This window comes from Mauremys reevesii, linkage group 2 (assembly GCF_016161935.1).
Source record: "Mauremys reevesii isolate NIE-2019 linkage group 2, ASM1616193v1, whole genome shotgun sequence".
In the NCBI taxonomy this organism is placed as follows: domain Eukaryota; kingdom Metazoa; phylum Chordata; order Testudines; family Geoemydidae; genus Mauremys; species Mauremys reevesii.
In genome coordinates, this window is record NC_052624.1 from 215,221,338 (window position 1) to 215,242,516 (window position 21,179).

Here is a 21,179-nt window from a genome sequence, read left to right on the forward strand (position 1 = left end):
TTGTTTCCTATTGCCAAAAGTATAAAATGTGTTAATTTGGGAGATAAGAAAAGATTATGTGTATTGGGACAGGAGACAACACATGTAAAGCAATGCATTAGTATGATATATAATGAACTCAGATCAGATAGGGAATTCTAATAGATAAGTATCTAGAACTAACTTAAACATCCTGTTGGTTTGTTTTTACCTTTTTTTTTAGCTTATGTCTCAGATTAATCATCAAGTGAAGGTTTGGCTCATTGGTTCACATCACTTAGAGTCCTGCGTTGCATTAAGGGGGCACTTGTGCTCACATTATTCTTGCTGGATATCTACCACCTTTCAGAACTACTTGTATTTAGTTTCAGTAATGAACAGATTATTTCTCTCAGAAACTGCACCCATATCCCGCCCCCCCCCCCCACCAGTCCACTTCAGGAGTTCCCAGACAGGTCTCAGGTCTGTCGCTATCATCTGTCTCTAGGTAGGTACCCTTGTCCCACTCCCTTCTGACTGGGAGCTTTTAAGGATGCACAGCTTCCTTCCGTACACTATGGTAGGTTTGCTGGGTATATCTGCCAAAAGGCCAGTACCTGTTCTTTGCTTTCTCTCCAAGGGCTATAAACTGTATTGTGACAATTACAAGTTACCACACAACTCTTTCTAAGCAGCACGTTTATTTTTAAGGTAAAAGCAATACAGATAATTCATATATAATTAAAATGGATTTAAACACACCAAAAAAACCCACGAGTCTTATGGGTCCCCAGAAGACCAAAGGTTTTTCTAGCCCTCCCCCAGGAGTTGCAGGCTGCCCTTGAACAGAAGATCCTGTCCATTTGTTGAATCAGAAAGAAGACCTGAGTCAATTCAAGTTCATCCTTTTATACCAAAAGTCCTTTCTTTGTCTTTTTTTCTCTGGAAAACCCATCTTAAACTAATATATGCAAAGCATTCCAGGGGGTGGTACCTTTGTAGAGTTGTTTTTAAATTAATCATCCACCACTGTTCTTAGTTCCTGTAGGAACTGTGGTAACCCTCTCCCATGCAGTGGAGCACAATCATACATAAATCATTCATGGATTTAATACAAGATGGTATGTCATGCATTAGTAAGCCAGTAGTTATTTTTTTAGCTTCTTTAAAGGCAATAGAAAGACTGGGAGGTGGTGTGGTTTACTAATCAGAGCACTTCACTGGGAATCAGGAGCTCGGAAACTGACTTTCTGGGTGACATTTGGCAAGTTACTTAACATCTGTGTCTCCATCACAGCTGGTAAAATTCGGTGTGGGGACATCTGTAACTGAAAATAATTTATCAAAATAAATTTAAATTTCAAAAAACTAATTAAATTTTGTCAGGGTTTAAACCACATTTTTAAAGCTGTTTAGGCATTGCTATGCTTAGCCTTGCAATGTCCAACTGCTTTGAGAGCTTAAATCTCATTGTCAAAAGGCACCTAGCAGCCTAAATCCTTTTGGCTGTAAATGAGATTTTTGGTTCCTAAGTGCCTAAATCCCTTTTGACAATGAGATTTAGGCTTCTTAAATGAGTTAGGAATTGCAATGTCTAAATATTTTTACAAACCTGGGCCTTAATCAGTTAATGTTTGTGAAGTACTCAGATCTTCAGATGGAAAGTACTATATAAATGCTCTTTTTCTTTCTTTTCAAAAATCATCTGCATGTATACTCTTGCAATAACAAGATAATATCTTAATTAAGTTTGTCTCAGTGAAGATAGGGTGGAGTTTAGTGGGACTCTATCAGACGTAGTCCTGGTCATGGTAATCCATATGTTTATGACCTTCAGGGTTTAATTTACTGCAACTCATTATTGTTCCAGGAATGAAGCCGTGTGCTTTGAAAAGCTCCATCTGGTACAAAATGCAGCAATCCTTCTTGATAGGTCTTTGTGAAAACATCACCCAATGCTCTTCTTTCTGCTCCCATTCTCCATTGAATAGAATCTCTCTCAAGATCTCTGTCCTAATAATCAAACACTTCTATGGGATTGGCCCTCCATGATCTCTCCATGACCATGACCTTTCATGGCTTCTGTGTTTCACTGGGGGACAGGGGGCGCGCATGGGCATGGGAGATGGAACTTTCTGGACTTAAACTATCTCCACCTAGGAGATAAGAGTGATCATGGAGCTAAGTACATTTAGTCCTAAATGTAAAAGTAACTTTTTCAGTTTAGCTCTTCCTCAATAATTTCCTCACTTTTTCTGACAAAGGCCAGCACACTCCCATACATAAAGAAGCAGATAATCTCTAAACTAATCAAACTCACTTTCTCATAGGCTTAAAAGGAAGAGGGAGGGGGTGGTTGTCGTTATTTCTATTTTTAAATATTTCAAGACACTCGGAGATGAGCACAGTAATGGAAGCCATATAAACACCTAGTTAGATAGTGAATCTTAGAAATTCGCTTTTAACATTTGGCAAGATGGTTGTGGTATGACTTACTGTAGATTTTTTTTGTTTGTTTGTTTCAGCCCTGGAGGATTTCTAAGTAATGAAGCCTTTCCTCTTGTCATACAGGAAAATGTACAACTGAGATGACTGGGTGGGGGTGTGGTTAAGATTCTCATCAGGCTATACTCTGATGCTTTGAAATCCTGGGAAAGTTAAGAATTTCTCAATTTAAAAAAAAATCTTCAACATGTAAAATATTTGTTTTCTTCATGGCAAATTTCCCATTGGTAATGGATTTCTATATGTCTGGTTTAAGACTGCAAAATTTAAACACTTCTTGGGACTTCTATATTCCATAGATCCAAAATAAGTACAAGAAAGGGCCCCTGTAAGGGCTAGAGGGAGGCCCTGGGAAGAAGCACCACATATTTTTTAATTCCTTTTGTCAGAACTGTAATTGGAATATGGTTCCAAGTTCACTAAGTGATCACATATTACAATTATAATACAACACTGAAGGAAATAAGACACTGAATTTTGTAATTCCCTGGAAATCCTGGGGAAAAAATCCTTGCATTTCAAATTCCTACATCAGTGGACACCCTGGTATAGCATCATATATGAGATTTTGGAGTCTATCACAGGACACTGTGTAAAATTGGGATCTCTCTTACTTTGTGCATTCTTCCATGTTTCAACTACAACACTGTAGGATTAGGCAAGATGGAGATGGCAGAAGAAGCTGTATTGCAAATCTTTGAGGTTAAAAAATTTACAGTCTAATGCATAGAGTAATGTTAGTGAAAACAACTGAGTAAAGCCACATGTCCCTGAAGCAACCAAGATCTGAGAAAAGGAATTTATTAAACTAGAGCTAATTTTAAGGCTTATCTACATTAGAGTTTTCTGTACTGGAGTAGGCACAGTGATGCAAAGCTCCTATGTAGGGGCCTGTCTACACTTAAAATGCTACAGCAGCGCAACTTCACCCAGTGCCACTATGGTGCTTCAGTGTAGACAGTGCCTGCTCCATCAGTGTAGGTAATCCATCTGCCTGAGAGGCGGTAGCTAAATTGATGGAAGAATTCTTCCATCGAACTAGTGCAGGGGTGGGCAAACTTTTTGGGCCGAGCTATATCTGTGTCTGGAAATTGTATGGCAGGCCATGAATGCTCACGAAATTGAGGGTTGGGGTGCAGGAGGGAGTCAGGGCACTGGCTGGGGATGAGGGGCTTGGGGTGCAGGAGGGTGCTCCTGGCTGGGACTGAGGGGTTTGGAGAGTGGGATCAGGGATGGGGGAGGGGGTTGGGGCACAGGAGGGGGTCAGGGGTGCAGGCTCTGGGCGGCGCTTACCTCAAGCAGCTCCCAGAAGCAGCGGCATGTCCCCCCTCTGGCTCCTATGCGGAGGAATGGCCAGGCGGTTCCCAGCCAATGCGAGCTGTGGGGGTGGTGCTTCGGGCGGGGGCAATGTGTGGAGACCCCTGGCTGCCCCCACGTATAGGAGCCAGAGGGGGGACATACCACTGCTTCTGGGAGCTGCTTGAGGTAAGTGCCGCCCAGAGCCTGCATCCCTGACCCTCTTCTGTGCCCCAACCCAAGCAGGAGTTTGAGGACTAGATTAAAACATCTGGAGGGCCGGATGCAGCCCCTGGGCTATAGTTTGCCCACCCCTGATCTAGTGCCATCTACAGGGAGACTTGGATCAACTTCATTACCCTGGTCAGGAGTGTGGATTTTTCATACCCCTGACCAATGTAGTTAAACTGACCTAATTTTCTAGTATAGAGCAGATCTAGGGGTGTGACTTTCTGTGGTTTTAGATAAAGTGGAGCACTAATTGAAGCTGAGCTAAGTTGTATCAACGTACATCTACATAATTGAAGTTGCACTGGTATAGCCACTTGGGTAAAAGTCCCTAAATGTAGCCAAACTGCATACATTTAGATTTTATTCTAAAATTAATACTTAATTGTTATAAATAAAAAATATGATAAAACTTAGTATGAATAGCAATGTTTACATTTTGGTTATAAAATAAAAATAAATGCTTTTGATTTGATACATAAGAAATATTTATTGTTAAACATAAAGCATCAGTAGTATTACAGATTAACCTTGTAATAAGGTCTGAGAGGTATTAACGTGCACAGTGCCATATCTTGTGCTTTATCTGACCTTTATCTGTTGACTTTAATATCCTTTGTGGTTGCTGGTGACGTGGTTTGTTTTAGACAGTGAGAGATTTGGGCTCCTGTTTGTTTCACTGGTTTATCCCTGTTCTCTGTATTCTTTCCTTTTAAAGAATTAACTAGGTAAAATACAAGAAAACAAACAACAAACTGCATACAATGGGTATGTCATGAGACTGATGCATCTGAAGTATACGGTCTGGATTACAGAAAGCATGTTGAATAATTATGTAGCATGAAAATGTGTTAGAACCTAAGGGAAAAAATGTTTGTAGTGGTAACAATGGGAGAAGCTGATGACTGAAATGCTATATTGTAGCTCATCTAGAGTAGGTTCAGGAGAGAGCCTTTTCTTTTTCCAGCATGGTGTCCCAGGAATATGGACACAAGGGCTTTCTGAGCACTTTGAGATGGTAGGGGGTATAGACACTGGTATATTAGCGTCCCAGGTAGTATGGCTAGAGCTACACCCTATCTTCATCTGGAAGCAGGTATTCAAGAGCATGCAACCTTCACCTTTCACCAGCAGATACAGGCTATGTCTACCCTGCATACCTTACAGCAGCACAACTGTGCTGCTACAACTGTGCCCCTGTAAGGTCTCCCGTGTAGCCGCTCTTTGCCGGCAGGAGACAGCTCTCCTGCCAGCAAAATAAAGCCACCCCCAGTGAAAGGTGGTAGCTTTGTGGTCAGGAGAGCGTCTCCCACAGACACAGTGCTGTCCACACCAGTGCTTTTTGTCGGTAAAACTTTTGTTGTTTTTTCATTGGTAAAACTTGTCATTTTTGCACACCCCTGATGGACAAAAGTTTTACCGGTGAAAGTGCAGTGTAGACATAGTCACAAAGTGCTACGCAGAGCATTTCTTCCAGCAGTAGAGGCATTGTACCTGCTCCTTCCATGAGCAGAATTCCCTGAACACCTTCCACATGTCTCACTGTTTTCCAGGGAATATGGCAATTTTAATAAAACATTTAGGGCCAAATTCTGTCTGTAGACGCACACAGGAAGCTTCTGTTAACTTCAACAGTAACTCCACGTGCACATTTGGAGGCAAATTTGGCCCTAAGTATACTTTGGCCAAATGTTGCCCCCAGTTACTTTAGTGAGATTGGACATATGTAAATGAAGGTAGAATATAGTCTTTTGGGTGGTGGTGGTGGTAGAGATTAAAAACAAATTTCTACTCCATGACATTTAAAGATTAGTTTAAAAATGACATGAGAAGAACTCCCCCTCCCAGTGTACAGGAGACAAAAATGAGGGAAGACCTGCTCCTAGGAGATAGCGAGGATGTTGAGGGGAAGAGCTCCCCTTTCCCCAGACTGGCAGGAGAAAGTGGACCTCTCCCCAGAACACTTCCCCGTGATTCCAGACAGGTTACCAAGCCTGACACAGTATAAATAAAGGAGTCTGCCAAGGAGACATCTGGTCAGCATATTGGTGGGGAAACTCAGTCACCCTTCTCGGCAGCGGAGAAGGGATTGCTGGCTTCCTCACCTGAGCACTGCCTCAGTACCTTGCTGGTATGACCTCCTGTCTTTCCCATCAACCTCTGGTTAGACAATGTTATTCCAAGCTTGAAAAATGTCTCTTCCTATAGTAGAATAGCCATCAGGTTGGTGTATTTTAAAGGTTTCATTTGCATGAGTGTACTGTGACTGAAGTGAATAATCTTGAGTGAATAAACATGTTTACTCTTCCTCTAGGACATGTGCTGTATTTGAGTCACAGGAGTAGATTATTATTGTTTTTAGAAGCTATGGCTTTCTTGTTTGGCTTCAGTTACTTCAGTAACTACTGTTGAAGGTTGAGTTTGGAAACTGTTTCTGTCTGAAAGGATGATGTCATTGATTTACATAGGATTCATCCCTGCCTCTTTCCTATGTACCCCACAAGCATAGAGGGACCTGGATGCAGGAGACCTAGATCAGTTGTTGTGCTGGATACAGGATCCTGGTAGTTCACTGCACCACTTGTACACAGAGAATAGGTTTGGGTGGCAGAGGCAGGTCAGGGGAAAAGGAGGGGCTAATGGGATTTGTTACTGTTAATTCATCTGCTGTTTCCCCTACCCTTACACTTTGGAAGGGCAGCAGCCAGGAATTCACAATATTGCAGCCCTGAGGATGAAATATTGGCTGTGGAGTAGCTCTGCTTATGTGGTATGATCCGAGGGTGAGGTTTCAGCTCCCCAATGGGATGGTCTTCTTAAGCACACAGCCTAATGACTTGGGTCACGTGTGGGGTCAGGCTTTTCCTTGTAAGGTGTGCATTTTTAATTAGCCAGAACAGATATGTTTCTATTGGAGAAATATGCTCACTGTTGCCTCCATCCTACTCCAACAGAGCCCTCAGCAGTTGCCGTTGGTAAAAATTTACCCTCTCCCTGGCATTTGGCTTTATTGACAAAAGAAACTCAAAATTAAAACTACAGAAAATCTAGCTCAAACTTGGCTGCCACCCGGGTTCCTCCCCAGAGGCTGCTCAGCCCACATCTAAGGCTCTCTGTAGAGCCACATCCGCTTCCCTTGTAGCCAGGTGGTGTAATGAGCCACCTATGATAATGAGTCAGCAGAACCCACTTTAGATCTTCCAGCAGGATTTTCACCTGGTAATAAGTGTGCACTTTCAGGAAACAAAGCAAGCCTGCTGTAACACTTACAGTTTGTTGAAGGGGCACTGTAACCATGTGGGACTCACCCCTGCGGCGCCTCCTGCTGGTACCTTCAGGGAATTAGCTCTCCAGCCATCAGAGCACCCTCTGCAGGCTGGTGTCCTGCTCTTCCTGGCTCCAGACCCAGTGCCCTTTGCATGACAGGGTGCTGCCCCCCGGCAGCACACCCCTCAGTCTCTGGGTCTCCCCTCCCCAGGGAAACCCCCCTCCCCCACTATCCCCACCTCGCCTCAGTCTTTGTCTATTGCCCAGTCTCCATCTAGCCCCCGCTCACTGGGGCAGACTGCAGTACAAGCCACTCATCACAGGCAAGGGGGTTTGGACCTGCTGCTTCCGCCTACCCCTTTGTGCTGCCCCCTGCAACCTCAGGACCTATTTGGCTTTATACTAGGCCTGCAGCCTGGGGGTTTCCAGGCCAGAGCTCCGCAGCTCCCTGGGCCTTCCCCCAGCCCTGCTTCACCTCAGGTACCTTGGTATGCTCCCAGCAACCAGGTCCCTCCCTCTCAACAGGCGAGAGAGAGAGTCTGTGCTCCTAGCCCACTGCCCTCTTATAAGGGCCAGCTGAACCCTGATTGGGGTGTGGCCACAGCTGAGGCTGCTTCCCCACTCAGCCTGGGAACTACTTGCTCGCAGCCATGGCCCTCTCCTGATCTGTTTTAAGCCCTCTGAAGGCTGGAGCAGGTGACCACCCCGCTACAGGCACCATCAAGTAAAATTTGGCCAAAATGTAAATTTTGTATCAGCAAATTTCTACAAAAGCTAAAGACCATAGAAATATTCCTATGGCACGAAATATATATGAATATAGCCAATAAATACAGTAGTTTTTAAACAAAGAAACCATACCCTATAATGTGTGCAAACTAAACACTGTACGTGGAGTACGTGAAAGTGAAATTGGTTTAATTTATTTTCATTATCCAAGATAAGGAAACAGGAAAAAGCAAACAGCATAGAAAATGATTAGTAAATTTGATTTTTTTCTTTAATCCTTTCAATTTTACTAATCTAAAATAATGCTAGTTTCATAGACATCAGCTGAAAAATCCACATGCCAGTGGGAAGCTTTCCGCAGTGAATGAGTCTACATCATCCCACCCATAGAACCTGGATATGGTTCTAAAACTGCACTTGATCAGTTGATGCTTGACCTCTTGCTGGTGATGGGCAAAGAACAGGTGCCTGTGTTGATATTATTAGCTCTATTACCTGTCTTTGATATCATGGACCACCAAGTGGTGGTAAAAAAAAAAAAAAAGCTGTGCATGCATATATAATTTTATTTTATTTTATTTTGGTTCATTGGTCAAACAGAAAAATCTGAAGGAAGAAAATATGTTAGTTTTGAACCAAAACTGAATTTCTTTGGGGTTTTTCTCACTGAAACAAAAAATATTTCTTTGGATTGGAATGAAATGTTTTGAATGCCAACTCAAATCAAAAAGAAGTGTCAAATCAAAACAATCTTTTCTAAATAAAATGTTGAATTGAAATGACATCTTGACACAATGTGAAATAGATTGAACATCTTTGAAATGGTTCAGTGTGATTAGTTAAAAAAAATTCAACGTTTTCAAAACTGTTTTCATTTTTTTTCAGCCAACACTCTGCCAAATTTGCACTGAATTTGCAAATAGCTTTGGTGCCCTGAAAAATGCATTTTTTGGCAAATTGATTATTCACTAAAAAAAATCACCTATTTCTAGTGGTGTTAGCTCACCGATGGATCCTGTTGGGAGTGGGCAGAGTTTCTGTATATTTCTGAGTCTTTCCAGAGGGTAGCAGTGGATTAGTCTGTCCCGTGTTATTCTGCAGGGTTATATCTTGCCATCCCTTTTGCTAATCATATTTATGAGTTTGTTAGGTGGTTAGTGAGGAGATATAGGGTTTGTGATCCCTTCAATATACTGACCACCCCGAGTTCTGTGTTTCCACCTTGTCTAACACACATGGTGTTATCTCAGTGTCTAGTTGAGACTGAAGTGTGGATGAGGGCTAGCTGGTTGGGGCTCAATCCCAGTAAGACAGAGATGATGGGATGGGGAAGCAACCAGGAGAGTTGAAGATTTTATTAGCCCCTATACTGTTTGTGTAAACCATCTAATTTTTATATAAGTTTGCAATTTATGGTTTCATGAAGGCTTATGCCCAAATAAATTTTAGTCTCTAAGATGCCACAAGTACTCCTCGTTGTCCTGGCTGGTTAGATTGTGTTAAAAATTGTATGAAGTGAGGCATGTTTGAATACAGATCCTTAACTGGGTTTCAGTAGGTTTGGAGCCTTAGTTTAGAAGTGCATGCTAACATGTTAGCAAACATTTTAAAAAGAGAAAAAGTTTTTTGTTTTGTTTGTAAACATAATCTCCTCCACTCTCTTTCCAGAAACATTCTCTGCTATTATTGTTTGTTTATTGGGTACTTTTACAAAATTAAAGTTCTGTAAGTCTTTGGTTTCATTCACTCCTTAATTCTGGGCTTCCTTCTCCGTTCTAGAATCCCATCCATCTTTCCAGTATGTCAGTCTCTATAGAATATTGCAGTGTTTGCCTGAGGCAGAATGAGCCGACAGTCTCCTCTGAGACTGTAATACTGCTGTTTGGCTGGTGTCCCAGGGGTGCTGGAAAGTGATGTGGTCTGCACAATCTCTCTCTGCCTCTTGACCAGAAACTGTCAGGGTCACAAGACATGAATATCATGTTTGTGACGCTTTGAGCAAGCAAACAGATAATATTTTTTAAAGAATTTTTAATGTAGTCGGTTGAATGTAAAAGCACAATATCTTTGAAGAGCCGTTCCCTGCAGGGAATCTTCTAATGGCTCATCTGCCTCCTTAGTGGAGCACAGAGAGAAAGAGAGAGTGCTGTAATTATGGAATTGCCTCTGGTCCTTTGATGAATCCCTTCTGTTCTTTCTGACATTAACTAGGCAAGGGAACTTCTCTTCCGTACTGTATAATGGTCTGGAAAGCTTGCATTTTTCAGCTGAATGCATTTACGTACCGGAAGTCAACCATAATCTCCTCTTACTTTTAAAAGCATTTGTACTAGATAGTTATGCTCATATGGCTTCAGGTATGCATTTAGTTTTCATAAATGCTAGGTTAGAGTATGCAGTCTGTGCTGGGAGACCAAAGGATGGTTACATAAATAATAAATTTATAAATATGTTTTAAAAATATAATTTCCTAAAAATATTTATTTGCACAACTTTAAGCAAGAATGTGCTGCTATTGGCCCATTTTTTTTTCTGTTCCTCCTCAATGCAAGGGTTGAGTAAGCTTGGATTCAGATTCAGTTTTGGGTTCAGCTTCCATTGTAAAAGGCATGTGAATGCAGAATCTGCACTTTTTGTTACCCACTGACCACTCCCCCACCCCACTGTCCACTCCCAAATCCTTAAGTTGCTGTGCAGCATGTAGTAATATCTACCATCTTTTCAGTGAAGTTATATACAATAGTATGAAGTACATCAATGATTGTTGTTCCTCAGGACAATTGAAATAATTGCCGGACAATTCCTCTCTAGTTAAGTCTTTCAGCATTCTCATTACAAGCCCTTATTTCCAAGAAATTAAGACTTGGCCATAAAAATCTTTGTTCTGGAACTTGGCATATAGGATCTTGGCCTGGGAGAAGTTATTTTTTTGTTTTTGTTTTTTTAAATAATAAAAAAGTACATTAAACTATTGTTAAGGATTTCTTCAAACCACAAATATGAGGGAATCTTCAATAAAGGATGAAACCCCCTTATTTTTCATAAACATTGCATGATTCTCCACATATTTTCTGATCTTACTCTTGTTAAAAATGTGCCTAGCCCAGTGGGGTTACTTTGGGACAGAATTTCAGCCTTAGCTTTAAAGCTCCTCCTTTTTTTGAGTTTGCCAGCATTTTAAATTTACTTCAACTTAATAGTTTACCTTCCTGTATCTCGCTGCCTCATTGACCCTCCACCTCATTCCAAAGTGTATTTGTCCTTCCTTGCTTATACCTTTTAATTTCTCTCTTGCTATTATTATACATTGTTTTATTTGATTAAAGCATTTGGGGATATAGTTTGAAGGAAAGATGTTACAGATAAAATAAAGTTGTTTTATTAATGCAAGTAGTGTTAAGTTTGGCTGCATAGTTTTTCGGACAATAACAATCTTGAAAACAAGCTAGCTAATCTGAAGAATTTCATCTTAATAAGCAGGCTGTTGCAGGAGTAAGCCCTACATACATTTCCAGCACTTTTCCTTCTAAACTTAATTTTATGTTCTATGTTCTCTGGTTATGGCAAAAAATATATATATATATTTTTTAAATAAAAGACATCATTTAAAAATTGTTGGAGAATAATACTTTAGCCTTAGATGTCTACAAGGGCTACCTTAAACACCCTGGAAAGGCAGGGTTCAGAGCTGTAACTTCATACCATTTGGATTGGGTAAATATTCTGATAGAGGGCAGAATTATGAAGATCCAATTTGGCTCAACTCCTAGCCAGAATCACTGAGGTGTGGTGCAGTGATCACTGTTCTGTAGTCAGCAATGTAACAGGATCATGCATATTCAATATTTTAGAATCGCTGCCAAGCCTTCCAGGCTCAAAGGACCCAAATGTCTTTCCTCACCTCAAAGGCTCTGTGTCCATTCTTTCCAGCAGAGGGGGGCTGAATACAGTTTCCTCGAGAGCTTGTCAATGCTGATCCATGGGCCATTTAGAGAAGTTGTTAGACACCTACGATGCTTCCTTCCCTTGGGAACATGCTGTTTCTACAGAACTCTTATCTAGAGCTGAATGAAATTTTTGTCTGAAATTTTTTGGGGTTTTTTGGTTTAAAAAAACACATTCGGATCGGCTGAGACATTTAGTGATTTCTTGCTGATTTAAGTGAATAGTTTTTTTTTTAAGTGGGCAAAAAAAAATGGAAATGTCAAAGTGGTTTGTTCTGACATCAAAATGAAATATTTTGATTTTTCAGGCTAGGTTCATGAGCCGATTTTGGCGCCATTCCAAAATCTGGAGCTCAGGCTGAGGAGGTGGTGGTGGTTGCCCCTGATACTCAATAGCTGCATAGTTAAGGCATTCACCTAGTAGGAGGGAAACCCGGGTTTGAATCTTTGCTCAGGAGCAGAGCAGTGACTGAACCCAGGTTTCAAAAGGGCTAACTTTACTAAATTGAGGCGACTAGTTAGGGAAGTGGATTGGACTAACATATTTAGGGATCTAAAGGCGGAAGACGCCTGGGGTTACTTCAGGTTGAAGTTGCAGGAGCTGTCAGAGGCCTGTATCCCGAGAAAGGGAAAACGGTTCGTAGGTAGCAGTTTTAGACCGAGCTGGATGAGCAAGCGTCTCAGAGGGGTGATTAAGAAAAAACAGAAAGCGTACAAGGACTGGAAAATGGGAGGGATCAGCAAAGAAACCTACCTTATTGAGGTCAGAGGGTGTAGGGAAGCAGTGAGAAAGGCAAAGAGCCGGTTGGAGATGGACCTAGCGAAGGGGATTAAAACCAATAGCAAAAGGTTTTTTAGCCATATAAATAGGAAGAAAACCAAGAAGGAAGAAGTGGGACCACTTAAAACTTTAAACGGAGTGGAGATTAGGGATAATCTTGGCATGGCATAATATCTAAACGAATATTTTGCCTCAGTCTTTAATGAGGCTAATGAAGGGCTAAGGAATAGTGGTAGAGGGACTGACGGGAATGAAGATATGGGGGTAGACATTACGGTATCTGAGGTAGAAGCCAAACTTGAACATCTTAACGGAAGTAAATCAGGGGGCCCGGATAATCTTCATCCTAGAATATTAAGGGAATTGGCGAGTGAAATTGCAAACCCGTTAGCGATGATTTTTAATAAATCTCTAAACTCGGGGGTTGTACCGTTTGACTGGAGATTAGCTAATATAGTTCCTATATTCAAGAAGGGGAAAAAAAGTGACCCGGGTAACTACAGGCCTGTTAGTTTAACATCTGTAGTATGCAAAGTCATGGAAAATTTTTTAAAGGAGAGAGTGGTTACAGACCTTGAGGCCGATGGCAACTGGGACAAATTACAGCATGGTTTTACGAAAGGTAGATCGTGCCAAACCAACCTGATCTCCTTCTTTGAGAAAGTAACAGATTTTTTAGACAAGGGAAATGCGGTGGATCTAATATATCTTGATTTCAGTAAGGCGTTTGATACGGTACCGCATGAGGAATTACTGGTTAAATTGGAAAAGATGGGGATCGAAATGAAAATCCAGAGGTGGATAAGGAGCTGGTTAAAGGGGAGACTGCAGAGGGTCGGAGAGGGGTTACCAGTGGAAGTGCCTCAAGGTTCGGTTTTGGGTCCGATTTTATTTAATCTATTTATCGCTGACCTCGGAACCAAAAGTAGGAGTGGGCTGATAAAGTTTGCGGATGACACCAAGTTGGGAGGTATTGCCAATTCGGAAAAGGATCGGGATATCCTCCAGGGAGATTTGGATGACCTTGTAAACTGGAGTATTAGTAACAGAATGAAATTCAATAATGAGAAGTGTAAGGTTATGCCTTTTGGGATGACTAACAGGAATTTTAGTTATAAGCTGGGGACGCACCAGTTGGAAGTAACGGAGGAGGAGAAGGACCTAAGAGTCCTGGCTGATCGTAGGATGACTATGAGTAGGCAATGTGATGTGGCCGTTAAAAAAGCTAATGCGGTCTTGGGATGCATTAGGCGAGGTATTTCTAGTAGAGATAAGGAGGTGCTAGTCCCGTTATATAAGGCGTTGGTGAGACCTCATTTGGAGTATTGTGTGCAGTTTTGGTCTCCCATGTTTAAGAAGGATGAATTCAAACTGGAATGGGTACAAAGAAGGGCCACTAGAATGATCCGAGGAATGGAAAGCCTGTCGTATGAAAGGAGACTTGAGGAGCTCGGTTTGTTTTCCTTAACCAAAAGAAGGATAAGAGGAGATATGATTGCACTCTTTAAATATATCAGAGGGATAAATACCAGGGAAGGAGAGGAATTATTTCAGCTCAGTGCTAATGTGGACACGAGGACAAACGGATATAAATTGTCAGTCAGGAAATTTAGGCTTGAAATTAGACGAAGGTTTCTAACCATCAGAGGAGTGCAATTCTGGAACAGCCTACCGAGGGAAACAGTGGGGGCGAAGGACCTCCATGACTTTAAGATTAAGCTGGATAAGTTTATGGAGGGGATGGTATGATAGGATAACGGGTTTAGTCAATAGGTCAATAACGTGCCACACTGGTAATTAGTACAAAGGGTCAATGTTGGGATATTGTTAGCCTTTTCCAGAGGGTCTGGCTGGAGAGTCTTGCCCACATGCTCGGGGTTCAGCTGATCGCCATATTTGGGATCGGGAAGGAATTTTCCTCCAGGGTAGATTGGCAGTGGCCCTGGAGGTTTTTCGTCTTCCTCCGAAGCATGAGGCAGGGGTCGCTTGCTGGTGGATTATCTGCTTCTTGAAGTCTTTAAATCATGATTTGGAGCATTCAGCAGCAGAGTCAAGGGAGAGAATTAGTTCAGGAGTGGGTGGATCGGCTTATGTGGCCTGCATCTTGCAGGATGTCAGACTAGATGATCATAATGGTCCCTTCTGATCTTGAATTCTATGATTCTATGATTCTCTCCTCCCAGGGAAATGTCCTAATCACCAGTATCAGAGGGGTAGCCATGTTAGTCTGGTTCTGTAAAAGCAGCAAAGAATCCTGTGGCACCTTATAGACTAACAGACGTTTTGCAGCATGAACTTTCGTGGGTGAATACCCACTTCTTCGGATGCAAGACCAAATCACCAGGTTATAGGTTAATGTGGGGCAGATCTTTCTCAGTCTCTCCTGGTGGAGCGTTTCCACTTTGTGTAAATAACTGAACAGTCATTGGAGCAGGGACTGGAACCTGGATGTTCTCTCTCCCAGGAGGGTGTCCTAACCACCAGGCTATTGAGTCATTCTCATTTTTTCCCTATATCTCTGACCCAGTGACTCTGTTTATACAAAGTGAAACAGCTGCAACAGGAGAGATTGACAGAGAACCACTGCAAAATAGACTTGACCCTCTCTGGGCAAAGAATTTATCCCAGGTCTCGCCTCTCCCAGGTGAATGCCCTAACCAGCAGGCTATTGGCCGTAAGAGGGGTGGCACCACTACCACTTTCTCCATTTTGTGGATCTAGTCCTTTATTTCCTTTTAAGTTAAAAAGGTTAAAAATGTCCAAAATTGTAATGAACTTCAATTCACCAACAATTGTGAAAAATGTTGGTTTCGGTTTGACCCAATCTGATTTAAAAAAATTTTTTAGACCTAATAATGAACCAAAAAATCAGTTATTTGCACAGCTCTGCTCTCAGCCTGAACATGGGGTGGCTGAGAATGGATCCTCTGTATGTCAGCACAACACAGTACCACTATACTAGGGGACAGCTTCCAATTTGTTTTTTACCCTAGTTGGCGTGCTGTTTTTGTTTCAGACTTGAATATAGTTTATTTCAAATTTAGTGAAGTTTATTATTATTTTACTTCAGTGTATCGTGGTAATACCCAGAGGCCCCAATCAGAATGGGACCCCATTCTGCTAGATGTTGTAGAAACACAAAGGTACTTCTGTTCCCTGCCTTGAAGAAGTTATTCATATTTCTCTCTGTAGAGCTTTTTCTAGAATGTTCCTCCACCCCTCAAGCCTAGGGTGACCATATTTCCAAAAGGGAAAATGGAACTTCGTGCAGGGCTTGCCCGAATGCACCCCCCTCCATGCATGGAGCTGGCTCAAGCCGCTCGCCTGCACTCTGCCACCCTCCCCCCCCCCGCAAGGCTGGGGCTGGCATCACTGTTCACCTGAGCCCTGCCTCTGCCCCTATGTTGGGGCTGGCATTGCTGCTTGTCCTCCCCCCAGATGTTCCTCCACACCACACCCCACTTTTTTGACAAAAGTGAACATTTGTCCCTTTTTGCTCTTGCCAACTAATCAAATTGGCAAGAGCAAAGAGGATAAATGCCCACTTTTGCCAAAAAAGTAGGGACAGACCGAACTGGGCTTAAAAAAATGGACTGTCCTGGGAAAAATGGGATGTATGGTCACCCTACTCAAGCCTGGCTTTCAGTTACAGTTTCAAAGAAACAGTACTCATATCATTGCATGTACCACATCAGAATTATATGTTTCCCATTCACTTGCTCATTTTGTTGGTAATGTTTGTTATTTTATTTCTTTTTCTTATGGAGAGTGCGGTGTGTGTGTGTGTGTGTCATAGGTCTCACCCCCACTTAGAGCTGTTGGGTTCCAAAATGGGGACCTGCACTGGTTTCCCGCTAAACTAAAAATCCTAGTTTAGATCTGGTAAAAGCTGCCACCACCCAATCAGGTTCGTGGATTGGGACACAGTCCTTCCCCAAAATCCTTGGGGATCCCAAGAGCCCCAAATCTATGGAGTTCTTACACCCAGGAGAAATAAACCATTCCCTCCTGCTTCCTCCCCACTCCCTTTTCCTAGGAGAGATACCAGGATCTAACTACAGAGGGATGCCTCCCCCTTCCCTTTCCCTGAGAATCCACCCAAAGAAAGATTAACCAAGTCCTTTACAGAAAAGATTTATTAAAAAATAAAAGAAAGTCACTGTCTCTGTAACCAAGATGGAACAATATACAGGGTCTAAACTTATCAATCTCTGGAGAGAATTCCCCCTCCTTTCTTTCTCAGTAAAAGCAATAACAGTACAGACTTAAAGAAATTCTATAGCAAAACACAGAATTGCAAATACAGAAATAAAAGTATAAGAATACTAGTTCCTTGCTAATACTCACTAGCTTGAATAGAAGAATTTATTGCAGAAACCTGGGAGGACTTGATTAAGATGTCTGGACTCTCTTAATTCCCAAGAGAGACTCACTAAAACAAACAAAGAACAGGAAAAAAAAAAAACTTCCCTCCACAGGGATTTGAAATTATCTTGTCCCTGATTGGTCCTCTGGTCAGGTGTCCACAGGTACTGCTTGTTAAACCTTTACAGGTAGACAAAAACCTTAACCCTTAACTAACTGTTTATGACAGTGTGTGTGTGAAAAATTATAAAAATGTGTGGTAGGTCCTCTGCTACTGTAGGTAAAGGAGAGGAAGAAAGGAACAAAGTCCATTTCCTTCTTGCAGTAGATGTCAAACTGACTAGCTAATGCAGGAAATATTCCACCTCCATGGCTTTAATGGGCTAATAGGGTTGTTAAAGCTGCAATGCACTGCTACCAGGGGAAGCATGAATCTCATGTCATTACACTAATGAGTCTCACCAGCAATTTAGAAGCACCATTGAATGAGTCAAAAAAGTGACATTAGTTAAAAATAGAAATATAGTGTGTTGTTGGATGACAGTTATGTGAGTTTGGGGTGACCTGATGCCTTATTGTAATTACAGGTACTTAGTGAAATAAAACAAAACAACAAGCCTATCAACAAATCATAACAATACCCGCCACACCTCTTCCCCTGAGGCTCCACCCTCATCCATTTCTCTTTCCCCTTCCTCCCCATTGCTTGTTGCTTTCCCCTCCAGCCTCCGCCCTAAGCGCCAGCTCCCATTGGCTGGGAACCTTCTGCAGACGGGCAGTGTGCAGAGCTGCCTTTCCACGCCTCCGTGGAGGAACCAGAAGGGAAACATGCCGCTGCTTCCAGGAGCTGCCTGAGATAAACGCTGCCCGGAGCCTGCACCTCTAACTCCCTTCCGTGCCGCAACCCCATGCCCCAGCCCTGATTCCCCCTCCTGCTCTATGAACCTCTTGATCCCAGCCCGGAGCATGGGCTCCTCGCAGCCCGGGCTGGGAGGTAGATCCAGCAGTTCCTAGGGGAAGTCTGGCCAATTCTGCTCCGGGGGTTCCTTGGGGTAACAGCAAGGGAGTGGGGTAGTCTCTGGCGGTTCCTCCTCGTATGTGACGCGGGGAAGCTCCGGCGGGTCCTCCCAGTAGCGAGCGAGGGGAAGCTCCGGCCAGTCTGGGCAACAGCTCTGGGCTCCAGCGGCTTCCCAGTCCCGAGCTCTCTCAGGCAGGTCTGCTCCCAGCGGTGGCTGAGCTCCAACTGAGCTCTGATGGCCGGCTTTTATGCTTCCGGGTCGCCGCCTGACCCTCTGAGGGGTGGGCTCACTGCTCTGTAGCCCTGCCCCTTCCGGTGTCCGGGGCTCAACCCTCCCAGGGGAGGAGGGGAGCCACACCGGCCTGTTACAGTACATAATCAATGGTGTGAGTTGATTGTGCAATATAATGAAAGAAGTTACTCAGCATCCTGTGGACAATTCATACTCTGCATTATTTATGTTTCTAAAACATTTATGATGCAGAATGTGCCGTTGACCCCCAGTGTCCAAAAAAGCAAAATTTACAAACTGAAAACCAGGTGAAACAAGAAACATAATTGCTATGCTATTTTTTGCCATGACATTTTTAGTATAGTTAAAAGCATTTCCCTCCCCTCTGTATGTATCTTCATGTGTCAGTTTGTGTTTTGCAAGCATAACTGAGAACCAGTGCAGAAAACTAATCTACATATTTTCAGTGTGTTGCTGACGTTTAGGGTCATATGTTAGCTAAAAAGAACAGGAGGCAGACCACATCTGACATCTTTCACTTTCAGTGTGAAAACTGAAAATACAGAGAGCACTAATATGAATCCAAAAAGCTGATGTTTCAGTACAGAGTTCCTGTCAGCTTCCTATTCTACTTCACAAGCAACTTCTCACAGGGAGAAGGATTTTTTAATTGACAGAATTAGCAGTATTTAATTGTTAAGGGAGTTGGTTTTGAAACTGAGATCTTGATCTGACCAGTTGTGTTCTGTAATAAAGATTTTTTTCCCCAAAACTAGAGAGGTACAGTATATGCTGTAGATTCTTTGCAATGTTTCTTAAGGGAAAAAATCTGTCTAGTGTCTGTCAGAGTACTTCTCACCATGGGATCTGACTGCCTCCCAATATTATAAAATAAAGAATTTTCTCTCTCACATACACATCTTTAGAAATTAGACATTCCGTAGATCCATTACAACGGGTCTTCAGCCTGCAGGCATCTCAGGACAAAACTAGATATCACTGACCAGCAGAAAGGAGTGCCCCTTTCCTTGAAGAGCCCACCAGTTTTGTTCTACCTCCATAGTTTCAGGCAGGATCTATTAGACCTCTCTGCTATTGACAAAAACAAAAATAGAAATTGGAAATTTGTAAGGAAGTATTTGAGGAAAAAGGGATAGTCTCATGATATAGTCAGTATGCTGTTGGTATCTAGGAAAAGGCAAACAAACAGGGCATAGTATCAAACCTAACAAAGATCCAAGTACTGGGTGCAAAGACCATGGTGTGCTTCCCATAGTAGCAGAAATTAAACATGTCTTAGAATTTCTACAAGAAGGTCTTAATTTGTACATCAGAGCTACTATATTCAAAGGCAAAGTGTTCCGGGTATGTATTGAAGAACAAAATTTTTTAAAAATCTGGGTAAAAGGCTCTTCCTCAGGACAGCCTGGATGGTACTCTCTCCACAGATCCGGGGCTATATATATTTTGTTATGCACTAGGTGCTCACTCATTAGAATATCAGTATTGTGCATTCTGTTCAGGCTATGTGGGCCTTACCCCCAACTCCAGTACACATCCTAAAGTAAATACGTTTTTTCTTATACTTTAAGAAATAGTCCAATGTCCTCTGATGCCCCAGAAGTAGCTCTGCCACATGCTAGTTGTTTGCTGGTTCCTCAAGAATCTGCTAATCCTGCAGGAAATCCAAAGCCCAAGAAGTCTTCAAAGTAATTTCTTTCAACATGGAATAGACAGAGAATTTCAGAGTCATAAAAATCAAACCTCCTTTGAACTTTATGGTTCATTCCTTATGGCAATGATGACAGCATGAACAAAATATTCATGAAAATTTCCTTGCTGAAAGTTCACACACTTGACCCACACTTGGCAAAGAATCTTTATTGATCAGACGAGTATAAATTTGCATTTTTTACTACAAGAATTTTCATCGTGAGAAGTTTATTAATAATTGCTACTTAGTAGTAGTAGTAAAAGATGTCTCTACTGGTGGGCCCTTTAGAGAGGGGGCATTCTTCTCAAACTGATGATGGGCATGTCTGCTTGTGCCATCGAGTGGCAAGTGTGCTTGAAAACCAAACATAATAGATCTATGGACCTTATTACTCAAAAAAAGGAGATTTTTCAGTTTAAATACATTTTCCTTTTTAAAATAATGTGGTTGTTTATTGGGTTCGTTGGTATTGTTGCAAGTAGTGGTTTTATATATTGCACTGAAAAAGCTGAGATTAGTGGTGGTAGTACTTGCAATTTTGCAAGTAGTACTTGCAATTTTGGTACCTCCATGTAAACATAATAACAAAACTCTGGAGCCTTAAACAGATATTTGAACATTTTAATTATCTTAATTGTTAGTTAAACATTATTTATTGTTTGTTGTATAGTGGAGAGATACATACACCTGACATAAGTATGACAGTCTATAGATGTATGTCCTTCTTTACTTTAATGCATGGGACGTATGTTTTGCCAAGAATACTCTAATAACTACAGGGAAAAAAGGTTTATCTACAAGTATGGAAGAAACAAAAACATTTTCAATGCCTTTTCAGAAAGCCTTCTTGAGACTTTCCAAGTAAAGTCTTGTTAACACAGCATCTACCTGTGAGTTTAAATGCGCCTAAAGTGTTCCCAAGGTTTTTCATATATGTAAGAAAACTGGCTTAGTGCTGTAGTTAAGAACAGCTTTCATTGTCTAAGAAATAAGGACATATGACAGCCTGTTTATGTTGGCCTGTGTTTCTGGGTATTATATTTGGGTTGTCACGGTGGGAAGGGCTTACTCATCAGTCTGTGCAAAACATTAACTTTTATTTAAAAGAAAAATCTCTCCCTTATAGTTGTGAAGATAATCAT

General features: G+C 41.9%; 1 protein-coding gene across 4 annotated transcripts in view; it reads left to right on the forward strand.

Moving 5' to 3' along the window:
• SPIDR (scaffold protein involved in DNA repair) overlaps nt 1–21,179 on the forward strand; it is a 312,390-nt gene that overhangs the window by 174,648 nt on the left and 116,563 nt on the right. The gene's annotated exons all lie outside the window — the stretch shown is intronic.